Source organism: Urocitellus parryii, chromosome 2 (genome assembly GCF_045843805.1).
Source record: "Urocitellus parryii isolate mUroPar1 chromosome 2, mUroPar1.hap1, whole genome shotgun sequence".
Classification (NCBI taxonomy): domain Eukaryota; kingdom Metazoa; phylum Chordata; class Mammalia; order Rodentia; family Sciuridae; genus Urocitellus; species Urocitellus parryii.
In genome coordinates this window covers 32,168,840-32,181,895 of record NC_135532.1, presented here as the reverse complement: position 1 = coordinate 32,181,895, position 13,056 = coordinate 32,168,840, and the positions used below count along the sequence as shown (strand labels likewise).

The window sequence follows — 13,056 nt, the reverse complement described above, 5'->3', positions numbered from 1 at the left end:
GAAAGTGGAGGGTGTGGGATCTCATCTGGTGAGGGCTTGGCTGGCTTGGTCGGGCCAGGTCGCAGGAGGCCAAGTAGGCTTGGAGAGGCCGATTCTGGAAGCCCCAGTGCAGCCCCGTCCCTGAGAGACCAGAGAGGCTCAGGCTAATCTCCTTTCTCGGCCACCTATGCCTCCGAGGCTCCTAGCTGACTCCCAGTCTGGCCGACTCCCCCACATGCATCCCCTGTCAAATGCCAACAGAAGCAGAGAGACAAGTTTCTCATCCACCAAATTGTATTGGAGAGTGCAAAATCACACAGCGATTCGGGACAAATAGGCAAGGGGCCGGGTGGGATGGGAGGGAACCAAGGAAAGTGGAGGGGTTTTATTAGAAAAAAAGAAATGGGCACGAGTCATATGCAACCCATGTTCGTTGGCACTTGGGGCCATCGGGGATCTCCTCTGACGGGGAGTGGCGGCGGTTCCTAGGCCAAGGAGGTCTCCAGGTCCCTGTGGGCAATCGTCCCGGGAGCTTCTCTAGGAAGGAGTAAGACAAGCCGTTCCCTGGTATGGGTTCATGAGAGAGTTCTGGGACTGGCAGCGGTGTCTCCTCAGCTCTGCTCCAGTGGGTTGTCAGAGGCGAGACCCCCGCTTTCTCGGGGGGGGGGGGGGTGGCATGGGGCGGGGGTGAAAGTTCACAGCCCCAAGAGGAAAGGCGGCCATGCCGCCTTGCTCCCCCAGCTGGAGGGAGGTAACTGTGGACAGCGTCAGGCAGGTTCCCTTTCCAAGCAACACAGCATCCCAAAGTAGGAAAGCACAACCCCAGGGCGGCCTCAAGAAGCCCTGCCTCAGCCCAGCCTCCACCCATTCTCCATCCCTGCATTCCACACAGAGGAGCAGAAGCCCTTCGGGTCTCTGGGGGTTCACGGAATGTGTGTGTGGGGGGGGGGGCGGGGGGGGGGAGAGCAGTGGGATGTGCAGCTGGCACCTGGCCGGGAGGCAGTTGCAGTGGAGAGCAGTATCCAAGGAGGACAGGGACGGGGGAATCAATGGAAAGGGGCAGCTAGGGGTGAGTCTGAGCTTTTGGTTGTGGAGGCCCGAGTCCAAGGCGAGGCCAGAAGAGGTGCAGGAGAGCCGGTCAGACGGAGGGCAGGGGTCCCAGGGTGTCCTTGTGGGCGGAATCTTCTTGCAACTTCCAGAACACTAGGTGCATGCAGGCGCTGGCGTCCTCCCTAGGGCTGTGTCCGCTGGCGCTGGTCTGGATGCTGCGGCTGAGGTAGCGGGCCATGAGGCTGCGCAAGGAGCACTTGTAGGGGAGGCCGCGGGGATGCGGGAAGAGCACAGCCGTGTCCACCACGGAGTGGTGGATGAGCTTCAGGGCTAGCAGGTCGCACTGGAGGCTGTGTCCGATAAGGATGGTGTCGGCGCTGAACAGGCTCAGCAGGGCAGTCTGCACGTGGGGCAGCCTGGTGCGGCAGGAGGCCAGGTGGTCCTGGGTCACCCCGGAAAACCTGGTGTTGTAGTCGACGATCTGGTTGTTGGGCTTGATGAAGGTGTCGTAGACGACCCGCATCTCGGTGTCCACCACGGTGACGCGCGTCAGCTCCAGCCCGTGTGTGGTGTAGCACATCTCGCAGTCCAGGGCGTAGACTCCTGGGTGGGCGTCCTCCCTCAAGGGTTTCTCCACAGTCCTCACGAATCCTTGCAGGTCTTCCTTCCTGCCATCGCGGACGTGTCGCCTGGCCACCTCACAGCCCCTGGAGCCCGCAGGCGCCAAGCAGCAGGAGTAGCGGCTCTCCCAGCCAGCGGCCACGGGTCGGTGTTGGAGCCGTCCCCAGTGATAGCGACACGGGTCGGCGCTGACACAGCCGCCCGAGGAGGACACGGCGTACTGGGAGCCACAGCGGCAGCAGATCCTCAGCCCGTGCCTGGGCTCCTCCAGCGCGCCCAAGAGCAAGGCGGCCCCTGGTTTCTGCGGGTGGGGGAAGGGGTAGCCGTGCCCGTGGAGCTGCTCCTGGCTCAGCACGTAGTCCCGGAGGCGGCTGTACAGGGCTGCCCTGTGCAGACCCGGCACCGCGCTGGGCACCAGACCCCTCAGCTTCCTGAGCACCTCCAGGGCCAGGCGCACGTAGACGTCCTCGCTGGGGCTGCTGTTGTAGGCCATCTGCTCCTCGCTCCACGCAGTCTCCGCCGCCTCCTGGGGCCGCGAGAACTTGTGACACTCCGCCAGGAAAAGGCTGAAGTAGCGTTGGCGCAGGGCCGTGGAAATCCGTCCCTCTGAGGCTCTCTTCACAGTGGCTTTCCTGAATGTCCCCAATGATGTCCCACGACCTATTCGCCTGGAGGCCACGGTGGTGAGCTTGCTTTGCGCTCCTGAGAGCGGGCACATCCGTGGCCCACTGCTGAGCTCTGGACCATTATCAGACTGGCCGCTGCTGCTCCTGCAGGTCCTCTTGGTACTGGTGATGGCTCTGGCGAAGCCTGGGTTGTCTACCAGGAAGTTCCTCCTCCGCTTTTCCACGGGGGGCAAGAAGACGACGACTGGCCAAGAAGTGGAATTCTCGCTCGATGGCTGGGCTGGCAGCAGCCAGCAGCACTCTTTCCTCTGGGCAGGCCTGGCGCCAGGGTCACACACGTCCTCATTGGGCTTGGGCCAGCCCGGGGGCAGAGCCGGGCCCCTCCTGGGCTGGTCCGTCTTGATGACAAGAAATCCTGGAGCCTTGGCGCAGGTGTGGGCTTCCCCGGGCACGACACGGGGCCAGGATCCATGCTGGCTGGGCAAAGCTGCCTCCCTAGCCGCCCTCTGAGCTTCTGGGCACCTGGCTGAGAAGGAGTCCTGGGCGCTAGGCTTCCCGATCATGGTGTCTCCAAGTCCTGGAGCTCTCCCGAGTGGGGCTGCTCTCCTGGCCTGGCTCCTAGCAATGAAGGCCGGGCCCTGCCCCTCAGCCCTAATATAGCCCAGGGTGGGCGGGGAATCCCGGGTGGGCGGGGATTATCCCGGGCCTTCCTGTCTTTGTGTGCACCTAAGTCCATCACCTTGGAGCAAAACCACAGCAGCCTGAGGCCCCGCCTTTCACCTGTAGGAAAAGGGCGGGGCCTGAGTCAGAGAAGACCTCCTGCTTTCCAAGCTCAGAGCCAGGTTCTCTACCCTGAGCTTTTCCCAGAGAACTCACTACATTCAATCGCCCCCCGCCCCCCCCACACACACACACATACACACCCACACGGACCCACGCCCCGCACCCACCCACCCCCACCCCACCCCCCACCCCCACAGATTCTATAGCCTCCCAACCCTCATTGTCTCAGGAAGACCCAGGAAGAAAGTCCAGCTGGGAGAGTTGGAGTGCCCAAGAGAGCGCAAAGCACCAGGAGCCATGTGTCCCTAGAGTCTGCCATCCCTGGGGGCCTCTGTTTGCCTGAGCTCAGGCTTCTCTTCTCTCGTCTTCTCTGGGAGCCCTCGCTGGCCTGTGGACAACCTGAGGACACGATGTGGGCGGGATGCACTTTTCCCATGAACACGGCCCTGTGGCATACACCTAGAATCCCTCAGCCCTGGCGCACAGGGACACACCTGCTGCAGACAGGTGGGCTGGGAAGACCAGGACGCGAGCCCCTCCCAATCCCGACTGACACCCCTCCTCCTCCCTTCCCGACTTGACCTAAGGACCCAAATCCAGACTCTTCCTTCCCTTATATTTGTGTCTTAGGACTAGGACCCGTGTCTTCTCCCGTGGATAATATTGCTTTCTATCTTCGGCTCTGTTGCTCTGTTTGGCTTGGGGGGTGAGGGGTTGGATTTGGGTTGGGTGGTTGGATAAGGGGGATGGACGTCATTCCCACTCGACCGTTGAGCCACGTCCCCAGTCCTGTCCTGTACTTTCTTGACATCCAGGGTCTCCGTGAGTTGCTTGGAGCCTTGCCAAGTTGCCGAGGCTGGCTCGGAGCCCGCCTTCCTCCTGGGGCAGCCTCTGCACTAGCTGGGATTATAGGCGGGGCCCCAAAGCTCCCACCGGGACCCGGGCCTCTCTCAAGCTAGCTACTTCTTGCTATCCTTTGGAACTGAAGCTTCGCAAGTTCGCAGCCATCCTCAAACCAGAAAACACCAGGAACTTTCAGAAAGTCTCTGAGAAAGGAGGTGTAATGTGGCTAGCATCCCGGAGCATAGCAGAAAAACTGGGTTCCAAGGGATCTGGCTTTGCTCTCTTTGGTTTCCTCCTACTAGGCCAGTTTTCCAAGGGCAGGAGGAGTTGCACTGGGAGTAGCCCAAAGACAGGGAAGGCGCCCTGAGGTGTTTCAGCTCCCTGTCCTACTGGGAATCCTCCTAGCCTCAAGACACCACCAAAGCAACAGCTGGAAATCCCTGTTGATTCCCATGTGTTCTGTCTATGGGGTTTGGAGCTAGTTTACCTGGTCTCCCGGACCTAAGCCCTTGTCAAGATTTAGCAAGAGGGAAGAAAGAGCTCCAAGGCCGGGACCAGAAGCTTCCCGAGATGAGACTGTTTTCATGCCAGACTAGGGATAGGGTTTTTCCCGTCCCTTCGGAGTCACAACTAGTGAGAACCTCCCCATTCTCGCCTTCGCCATGCTTCCCCTTGGACTCCGATGCCCAAGCCAGAAACAGTGTGCTGGCCAGATCCGATCGTCTGGGGTCTGAAGGGAGGGCGACGGTGGCTTTGTTCCAAGAAATGCTTCCATTTGGGAAGATCGGGACGGGAAGAGATCTCACACCCATTTCCATCATTTCACTGCTCTTTCCCATGGCCCTAATTCAGGAAGAACTTTCCAGCCCCCAGTGTTGGAGGGACGAGGGTTCAACGTCACTGCTCTGAATACTGCCCAAGGAATGATACGTGAAATAGGAGTGAAACCAAACAAGGACCTTGGTAGGCAGGGGACAAGGGTCACTTGTGGGGGAGGTAGGCTCTGTGGCGTTAAAAGATGAAAGAGAGGTTTCATAGCGATGCCTTTCTGAGGGACAGGCTGCCACTTTACTCCACCGTTGGCACAAAGTTGGCTCTTCAATACTCAGTACCAGAGAGAGAAAATGGAAAGAGAGAGAGAGAGAGAGAGAGAGAGAGAGAGAGAGAGAGAGAGAGAGAGAGAACAGAGAGAGAAACAGAGAGAGAAACAGAGAGAGAGAGAGAAATGAAGAAAAGAAGAAAAGATACTCTATGTGTGTCTATGTCTACTTGTGCAAATGTTAGAGGTGTGGTTTTTGTGAAAATCACCAGGTTGTGAAATATATTGGCCAGGGGATCCGTGAAAGTGAAGAATCTTCTGTTCAATGTTAATAATTCTTCATGCACCTGTGAAAGCTCAGTGCAGATCCGTTTTAAGTTGATTTGCCGACCAGGTCTATGAACAGTATGGTCTTCCTTCTAATTTGTCCTTCTAACTTGCACCGCACTGGCTCTGAGGAACGGAAGCACAGCCTGTGTTCCACAGTTGGTTTCTGTGCGGCTGAAACCTTGCTGTTCCAAGGTAGTCACACCCCAGGTGGGTACAGTTGAAACCCTCAGGTGAATCCTGAGTACCCCCAGGCAACGGGATGACCTACACCTAGAATCCCAGGGGCTCCGGAGGCTGAAGCAGGAGGATCATGAGTTGCAAAGCTGCCTGAGTGAGGGCAAGGTGACAGGCAAGTCAGTGAGCCCCTGCCTCTCCGAGGATGCCAAGGACTGGGGATGTGGTTCGGTGGTGGAGTGCCCCTGAGTTCCATTCGTGGTAGCCCAGAAAAAGATCATCCTGGTATCCCTAAACGATGAGCCCCTGCAGAACGGAGTGAGAGCGCTTTAGGACTGACATTTCCCTCATGAGTAAATGTCCACCAAGGTGCAGAGGATGAGAAGAAATCCCGTGGCCAACACCCGTGTGCCCGCAGCCAAAGGGCAGGAATTCTTCAGTTGTTGCCCACAAAGTGACAAGCCCCCGAAATCCTGTTGTCTCTCCCTCCCGGGAAGTCCATTTCCTGGGCCTTTGGCTCTGCCTTTCCCACACTTCTCTTCCCCATCCATTTCTTCTGTCCCTGCCCTGGGGCAGAGGTGGTCCAGAGAGCTCCCCCTGAGAGGGAAGACCATGCCCAGAACTGGCAGTTTCTGGGGGCTTCCGGAAAGTGGAGGGTGTGGGATCTCATCTGGTGAGGGCTTGGCTGGCTTGGTCGGGCCAGGTCGCAGGAGGCCAAGTAGGCTTGGAGAGGCCGATTCTGGAAGCCCCAGTGCAGCCCCGTCCCTGAGAGACCAGAGAGGCTCAGGCTAATCTCCTTTCTCGGCCACCTATGCCTCCGAGGCTCCTAGCTGACTCCCAGTCTGGCCGACTCCCCCACATGCATCCCCTGTCAAATGCCAACAGAAGCAGAGAGACAAGTTTCTCATCCACCAAATTGTATTGGAGAGTGCAAAATCACACAGCGATTCGGGACAAATAGGCAAGGGGCCGGGTGGGATGGGAGGGAACCAAGGAAAGTGGAGGGGTTTTATTAGAAAAAAAGAAATGGGCACGAGTCATATGCAACCCATGTTCGTTGGCACTTGGGGCCATCGGGGATCTCCTCTGACGGGGAGTGGCGGCGGTTCCTAGGCCAAGGAGGTCTCCAGGTCCCTGTGGGCAATCGTCCCGGGAGCTTCTCTAGGAAGGAGTAAGACAAGCCGTTCCCTGGTATGGGTTCATGAGAGAGTTCTGGGACTGGCAGCGGTGTCTCCTCAGCTCTGCTCCAGTGGGTTGTCAGAGGCGAGACCCCCGCTTTCTCGGGGGGGGGGGGTGGCATGGGGCGGGGGTGAAAGTTCACAGCCCCAAGAGGAAAGGCGGCCATGCCGCCTTGCTCCCCCAGCTGGAGGGAGGTAACTGTGGACAGCGTCAGGCAGGTTCCCTTTCCAAGCAACACAGCATCCCAAAGTAGGAAAGCACAACCCCAGGGCGGCCTCAAGAAGCCCTGCCTCAGCCCAGCCTCCACCCATTCTCCATCCCTGCATTCCACACAGAGGAGCAGAAGCCCTTCGGGTCTCTGGGGGTTCACGGAATGTGTGTGTGGGGGGGGGGGCGGGGGGGGGGGAGAGCAGTGGGATGTGCAGCTGGCACCTGGCCGGGAGGCAGTTGCAGTGGAGAGCAGTATCCAAGGAGGACAGGGACGGGGGAATCAATGGAAAGGGGCAGCTAGGGGTGAGTCTGAGCTTTTGGTTGTGGAGGCCCGAGTCCAAGGCGAGGCCAGAAGAGGTGCAGGAGAGCCGGTCAGACGGAGGGCAGGGGTCCCAGGGTGTCCTTGTGGGCGGAATCTTCTTGCAACTTCCAGAACACTAGGTGCATGCAGGCGCTGGCGTCCTCCCTAGGGCTGTGTCCGCTGGCGCTGGTCTGGATGCTGCGGCTGAGGTAGCGGGCCATGAGGCTGCGCAAGGAGCACTTGTAGGGGAGGCCGCGGGGATGCGGGAAGAGCACAGCCGTGTCCACCACGGAGTGGTGGATGAGCTTCAGGGCTAGCAGGTCGCACTGGAGGCTGTGTCCGATAAGGATGGTGTCGGCGCTGAACAGGCTCAGCAGGGCAGTCTGCACGTGGGGCAGCCTGGTGCGGCAGGAGGCCAGGTGGTCCTGGGTCACCCCGGAAAACCTGGTGTTGTAGTCGACGATCTGGTTGTTGGGCTTGACGAAGGTGTCGTAGACGACCCGCATCTCGGTGTCCACCACGGTGACGCGCGTCAGCTCCAGCCCGTGTGTGGTGTAGCACATCTCGCAGTCCAGGGCGTAGACTCCTGGGTGGGCGTCCTCCCTCAAGGGTTTCTCCACAGTCCTCACGAATCCTTGCAGGTCTTCCTTCCTGCCATCGCGGACGTGTCGCCTGGCCACCTCACAGCCCCTGGAGCCCGCAGGCGCCAAGCAGCAGGAGTAGCGGCTCTCCCAGCCAGCGGCCACGGGTCGGTGTTGGAGCCGTCCCCAGTGATAGCGACACGGGTCGGCGCTGACACAGCCGCCCGAGGAGGACACGGCGTACTGGGAGCCACAGCGGCAGCAGATCCTCAGCCCGTGCCTGGGCTCCTCCAGCGCGCCCAAGAGCAAGGCGGCCCCTGGTTTCTGCGGGTGGGGGAAGGGGTAGCCGTGCCCGTGGAGCTGCTCCTGGCTCAGCACGTAGTCCCGGAGGCGGCTGTACAGGGCTGCCCTGTGCAGACCCGGCACCGCGCTGGGCACCAGACCCCTCAGCTTCCTGAGCACCTCCAGGGCCAGGCGCACGTAGACGTCCTCGCTGGGGCTGCTGTTGTAGGCCATCTGCTCCTCGCTCCACGCAGTCTCCGCCGCCTCCTGGGGCCGCGAGAACTTGTGACACTCCGCCAGGAAAAGGCTGAAGTAGCGTTGGCGCAGGGCCGTGGAAATCCGTCCCTCTGAGGCTCTCTTCACAGTGGCTTTCCTGAATGTCCCCAATGATGTCCCACGACCTATTCGCCTGGAGGCCACGGTGGTGAGCTTGCTTTGCGCTCCTGAGAGCGGGCACATCCGTGGCCCACTGCTGAGCTCTGGACCATTATCAGACTGGCCGCTGCTGCTCCTGCAGGTCCTCTTGGTACTGGTGATGGCTCTGGCGAAGCCTGGGTTGTCTACCAGGAAGTTCCTCCTCCGCTTTTCCACGGGGGGCAAGAAGACGACGACTGGCCAAGAAGTGGAATTCTCGCTCGATGGCTGGGCTGGCAGCAGCCAGCAGCACTCTTTCCTCTGGGCAGGCCTGGCGCCAGGGTCACACACGTCCTCATTGGGCTTGGGCCAGCCCGGGGGCAGAGCCGGGCCCCTCCTGGGCTGGTCCGTCTTGATGACAAGAAATCCTGGAGCCTTGGCGCAGGTGTGGGCTTCCCCGGGCACGACACGGGGCCAGGATCCATGCTGGCTGGGCAAAGCTGCCTCCCTAGCCGCCCTCTGAGCTTCTGGGCACCTGGCTGAGAAGGAGTCCTGGGCGCTAGGCTTCCCGATCATGGTGTCTCCAAGTCCTGGAGCTCTCCCGAGTGGGGCTGCTCTCCTGGCCTGGCTCCTAGCAATGAAGGCCGGGCCCTGCCCCTCAGCCCTAATATAGCCCAGGGTGGGCGGGGAATCCCGGGTGGGCGGGGATTATCCCGGGCCTTCCTGTCTTTGTGTGCACCTAAGTCCATCACCTTGGAGCAAAACCACAGCAGCCTGAGGCCCCGCCTTTCACCTGTAGGAAAAGGGCGGGGCCTGAGTCAGAGAAGACCTCCTGCTTTCCAAGCTCAGAGCCAGGTTCTCTACCCTGAGCTTTTCCCAGAGAACTCACTACATACACTCGCCCCCCCACACACACACGGACCCACCCCCCGCACCCCTCACCCCCCGCAGATTCTATAGTCTCCCAACCCTCATTGTGTCATGACCCACTGGTCTGGTGCCAGGGTCACACACCTCCTTGTTGGTCTCTGGCCAGCCTAAGGGCAGTTCTGTGCCCCTCCTGGAAGGTTCCGCCTTAATGACATGAAATCCTGGAGCCTTTCAGGAAGTGTTGTGTACCACTTGCTTCTGTACTGGATAGAACACCCAAAACCCAGATTAGATGCTAAGTGTGATAAACTGCCCCCCTAGTCACCTTCCGAAGTTCTGAGTACCTCTCTGAGAAGGAGTCTTGGCCTGTAGGCTTTCTGCTCATGGTTTCTCTGGTTCCTTGAGTTTCTGTGGTCCTTCTCTCCTTGTGTGGCTTGTAGGAATGAATGCCTGACACTGTGTCTCATCCTTTTATAACAAGGTTGGGTGGTAATCCCTGAGAATCCAATCTCATCATGTTTGATCACATTTCCCTTGGGAGAACAGCTTTGCATTCCTGGTTTCATCCTATCAGCAAAGGTCTGGTGATTGACTCAAGAGGATCTCTTGGTTTTTTCCCTGGATTCAGGTGTGTCCTTAACTTTTCTCTCAGAACTCTCTGATACCCTCTCTCTCTCCCCCTGACTACCAGATTGGATAGCATTTCAATTATTATTGTCTTTGGACTTGAAACTGGGTCTCAGATAATTTTAGTGTCGAAGATAGCCCAAAGCATTTTTGCCCATGTCCCACATTGGCAAGGGAATGGTTACCCACCCATGGAAGGGATGGAATGGCTTCAAATTAAAAACTATGAAATTAAGATATCAGAAAATAAAGCAAAAAATGTGTGACCAGTTGAGTTGATAAGAAGTGTCTGGCTTTAACAAAGAAGAAGCCCTTACTTGCTTTATTCATTGTGGTATAGAGCAAAAGGGATTACAGGTTTAAGGCTTCAGTGGGAGGAGATCTTGTATCTGGGTGTGGCAGGGGTTTTGATTGCTTTCTGGCTAATTAGTACCATCCTTGGGGGCTGTGTTCAAACTTGATCTGTTAGCTAGATCAGGGTGCCAATGTGAACTGGGCATTGTTTTCTTTTTATTTTTGGTAATGGGGATTTAACCCCAGGGCACTTAACCACTGAGCCATATCCCCAGACCTTCTTATGTTTTATTTGAGACATGATCTCGCAAAGTGGCTTAGGGGCTCAATAAATTGCTGAAGCTGTCTTTGAAATTGCAATTCTCTGCCTCAGCCTCCCGAGCCTCTGGTATTACAGATGTGCACCATGGTGCCCAGATTTTTCTATGTTTTTTTTTTAATAAAAAAATTGTATTTACTTAGAAGCATTCAGAATGTCAACAAAACAGCTGCAACTTTTTTTTTTTTTTTTTGCAATTACAGAGTGGTATTCAGTTAACAGAACAACAATTATTTCGTATAAGCTGCATCAGAGACAACTGAAGATGAAAAACTACCGTCCCCATATATAACTAATTTGGGCTGTGCACCAACAAGAACCTGCTTTAAATTTCCATGCCAATTTACAACCCCCATACTGTACCAGGCAAGGTTAGTGGCTATTGAAAATACCACCAGGACAGGGCTATCTAAAGACACATTCGGTAGTGTGTTAACTATACAAAAAAAGACACTGTACAGTTTAAAAACAAATCTTACACAGCCTTACATTTCAATTTTTTCTTTAAAAGGAGTGAGTTGTGTACAGGGGGGTTAAATGCTTTATAGACAAGAAAAAAAACTGCGCTAGAACCAACTTATTCATCATCATCTTCTTCATCTTCATCTTCTTCATCTTCCTCCTCATCATCATCATCTTCATCTTCCTCATCTTCCTCCTCTTCCTTCTTTTCTTGCTTTTTTCAGCCTTGACAGCTCCCTTTTTTGCTGCATCAGGTTTTCCTTTAGCTCGGTAGGCAGCAATATCCTTTTCGTATTTTTCCTTCAGCTTGGCAGCTTTCTTTTCATAAGGCTGCTTATCATCTGCAGCAGTGTTATTCCACATCTCTCCCAGTTTCTTTGCAACATCACCAATGGATAGGCCAGGATGTTCTCCCTTGATTTGGGGGCGATACTCAGAACAGAACAAGAAGAAGGCCGATGGAGGCCTCTTGGGTGCATTGGGATCCTTGAACTTCTTTTTTGTTTCCCCTTTAGGAGGGATATAGGTTTTCATTTCTCTTTCATAACAGGCCTTGTCCGCCTTTGCCATGTCTTCGAATTTTCCTTTCTCTTTAGCAGACATGGTCTTCCACCTCTCTGAGCACTTCTTAGAAAACTCTGAGAAGTTGACTGAAACATCTGGGTGCTTCTTCTTGTGCTCCTCCCGGCAAGTTTGCACAAAGAATGCATATGATGACATTTTGCCTCTCGGCTTCTTAGGATCTCCTTTGCCCATGTTTAGTTATTTTTCCTCAGCGAGGCACAGAGTCGCCCAGTGCCCGTCCAGCTCTCACTTGCCCTGGCGCTGTCTCTATGGAGCTCAATGTACTGCAATGGCTGTAAGAGCATGAGCCAGACGCAGCCTCCTCACTCTCTCCGCTCTGTTCTATGTTTTTTTTTAAAAAAGAGTTGAAGTGAAAACAAAACAAGTAGACATTTACGAGAATGATATCAGTGCCCTGAACTTCTTCCTCCCATCAATCCTTCAAAAACAGAATCAACTTCAAAAGGAAGAAAGTAAATTAGAAGCTCCAGAGAAGCTTGAACGTGTGATGGTAGTAATGGCATGTGCTCTCTTGGCAGAGACCTGGATAAGCAAGCTTGATCCTATAAATTCCAAGTAAAAGAAAATCTGCTTTAGTGAACATGTGAGATGAAGGCGGTGTCCCTGCTTCCCTAGCAGGTCTCTCATAATTCTGGAGTAAAGTAGAAAAGCAGTATAATTTTCCTATCTCCTTAGCATTAGGGGCTAGGGGCCTTAAGAGCTTTCTCTGCTTAGACAAGAACACAGTGTATGAACTAGCTTAGTTAGAAAGCTTCTCCATTTGTACCTTTTCAAATTTTCATTGAAGAGACAGCTAAATGTCTCAAGCCCTCATCAATTCCTAGTTGGAATATAGTCATACCTTGCTTAGCACTAAAGCTAGTATTCCTGGACATGGAACCACAGCATCAGCACATCACGAGATTTTTTTTGTTTTTTGTTTTTGTTTTTGCTATTGGGTGTGTGTAATTGAACCCAGAGCCTTTTGCATCTGCTAGGTAATTGCTCTACCACTGAACTACATCCCCAGCTTTTCTTATTTTTAATTTTGAGAGAAACAGTTATCCATGCTGTCTCAGAACTTTCAACCCTCTTGCCTCAGCCTCAGGAGTAGCTAGGGTTGCAGGCATGTGCCACACACTTGGCATTACAGGGTTATTACAGCTTTATCTTAAAGAAGATTCATTTACTAGAATGTAACATTGGTTTATTGGACGACAGTTACAATCTCTTTGCTGTTTAGAGTTATTCTAATGGTGGCTTCAGGATAAAAGGTATTGGATAACTGGATGTCACCTAGAATAAATGACTGCTTAGGTTTGTGCTTTTAGTAGGACCCATGATTCTGGAAATCTGGTGAAAATACACTAAGTTTAGTCAAGTTTGTAAAGAATTGATATCTTTATTTTTATGTTGCCCTGAATCTGTGTGTGTTTGTGTATGTGTATGTATGTCACACACATATAACTCTTCATATATTTGGCTATTTTCTATCAAGTTTTAAGAATTTTTTCACTTGTTCTTTTCTTTTTTAATTTATTATTTATTTATTTATCAGTTAAGTCCTG

The 13,056-nt window shown here is 54.7% G+C and overlaps 3 pseudogenes; all 3 read right to left on the bottom strand.

Moving 5' to 3' along the window:
• Positions 1-1,117: 1,117 nt before the first annotated feature.
• Positions 1,118-2,839, bottom strand: LOC144253337 (RNA exonuclease 1 homolog pseudogene; annotated as a pseudogene).
• Positions 2,840-7,206: 4,367 nt separating this feature from the next.
• On the bottom strand, positions 7,207-8,928 carry LOC144253336 (RNA exonuclease 1 homolog pseudogene; annotated as a pseudogene).
• Positions 8,929-11,039: 2,111 nt separating this feature from the next.
• LOC144250010 (high mobility group protein B1 pseudogene) lies at positions 11,040-11,738 on the bottom strand (annotated as a pseudogene).
• Positions 11,739-13,056: the final 1,318 nt, after the last annotated feature.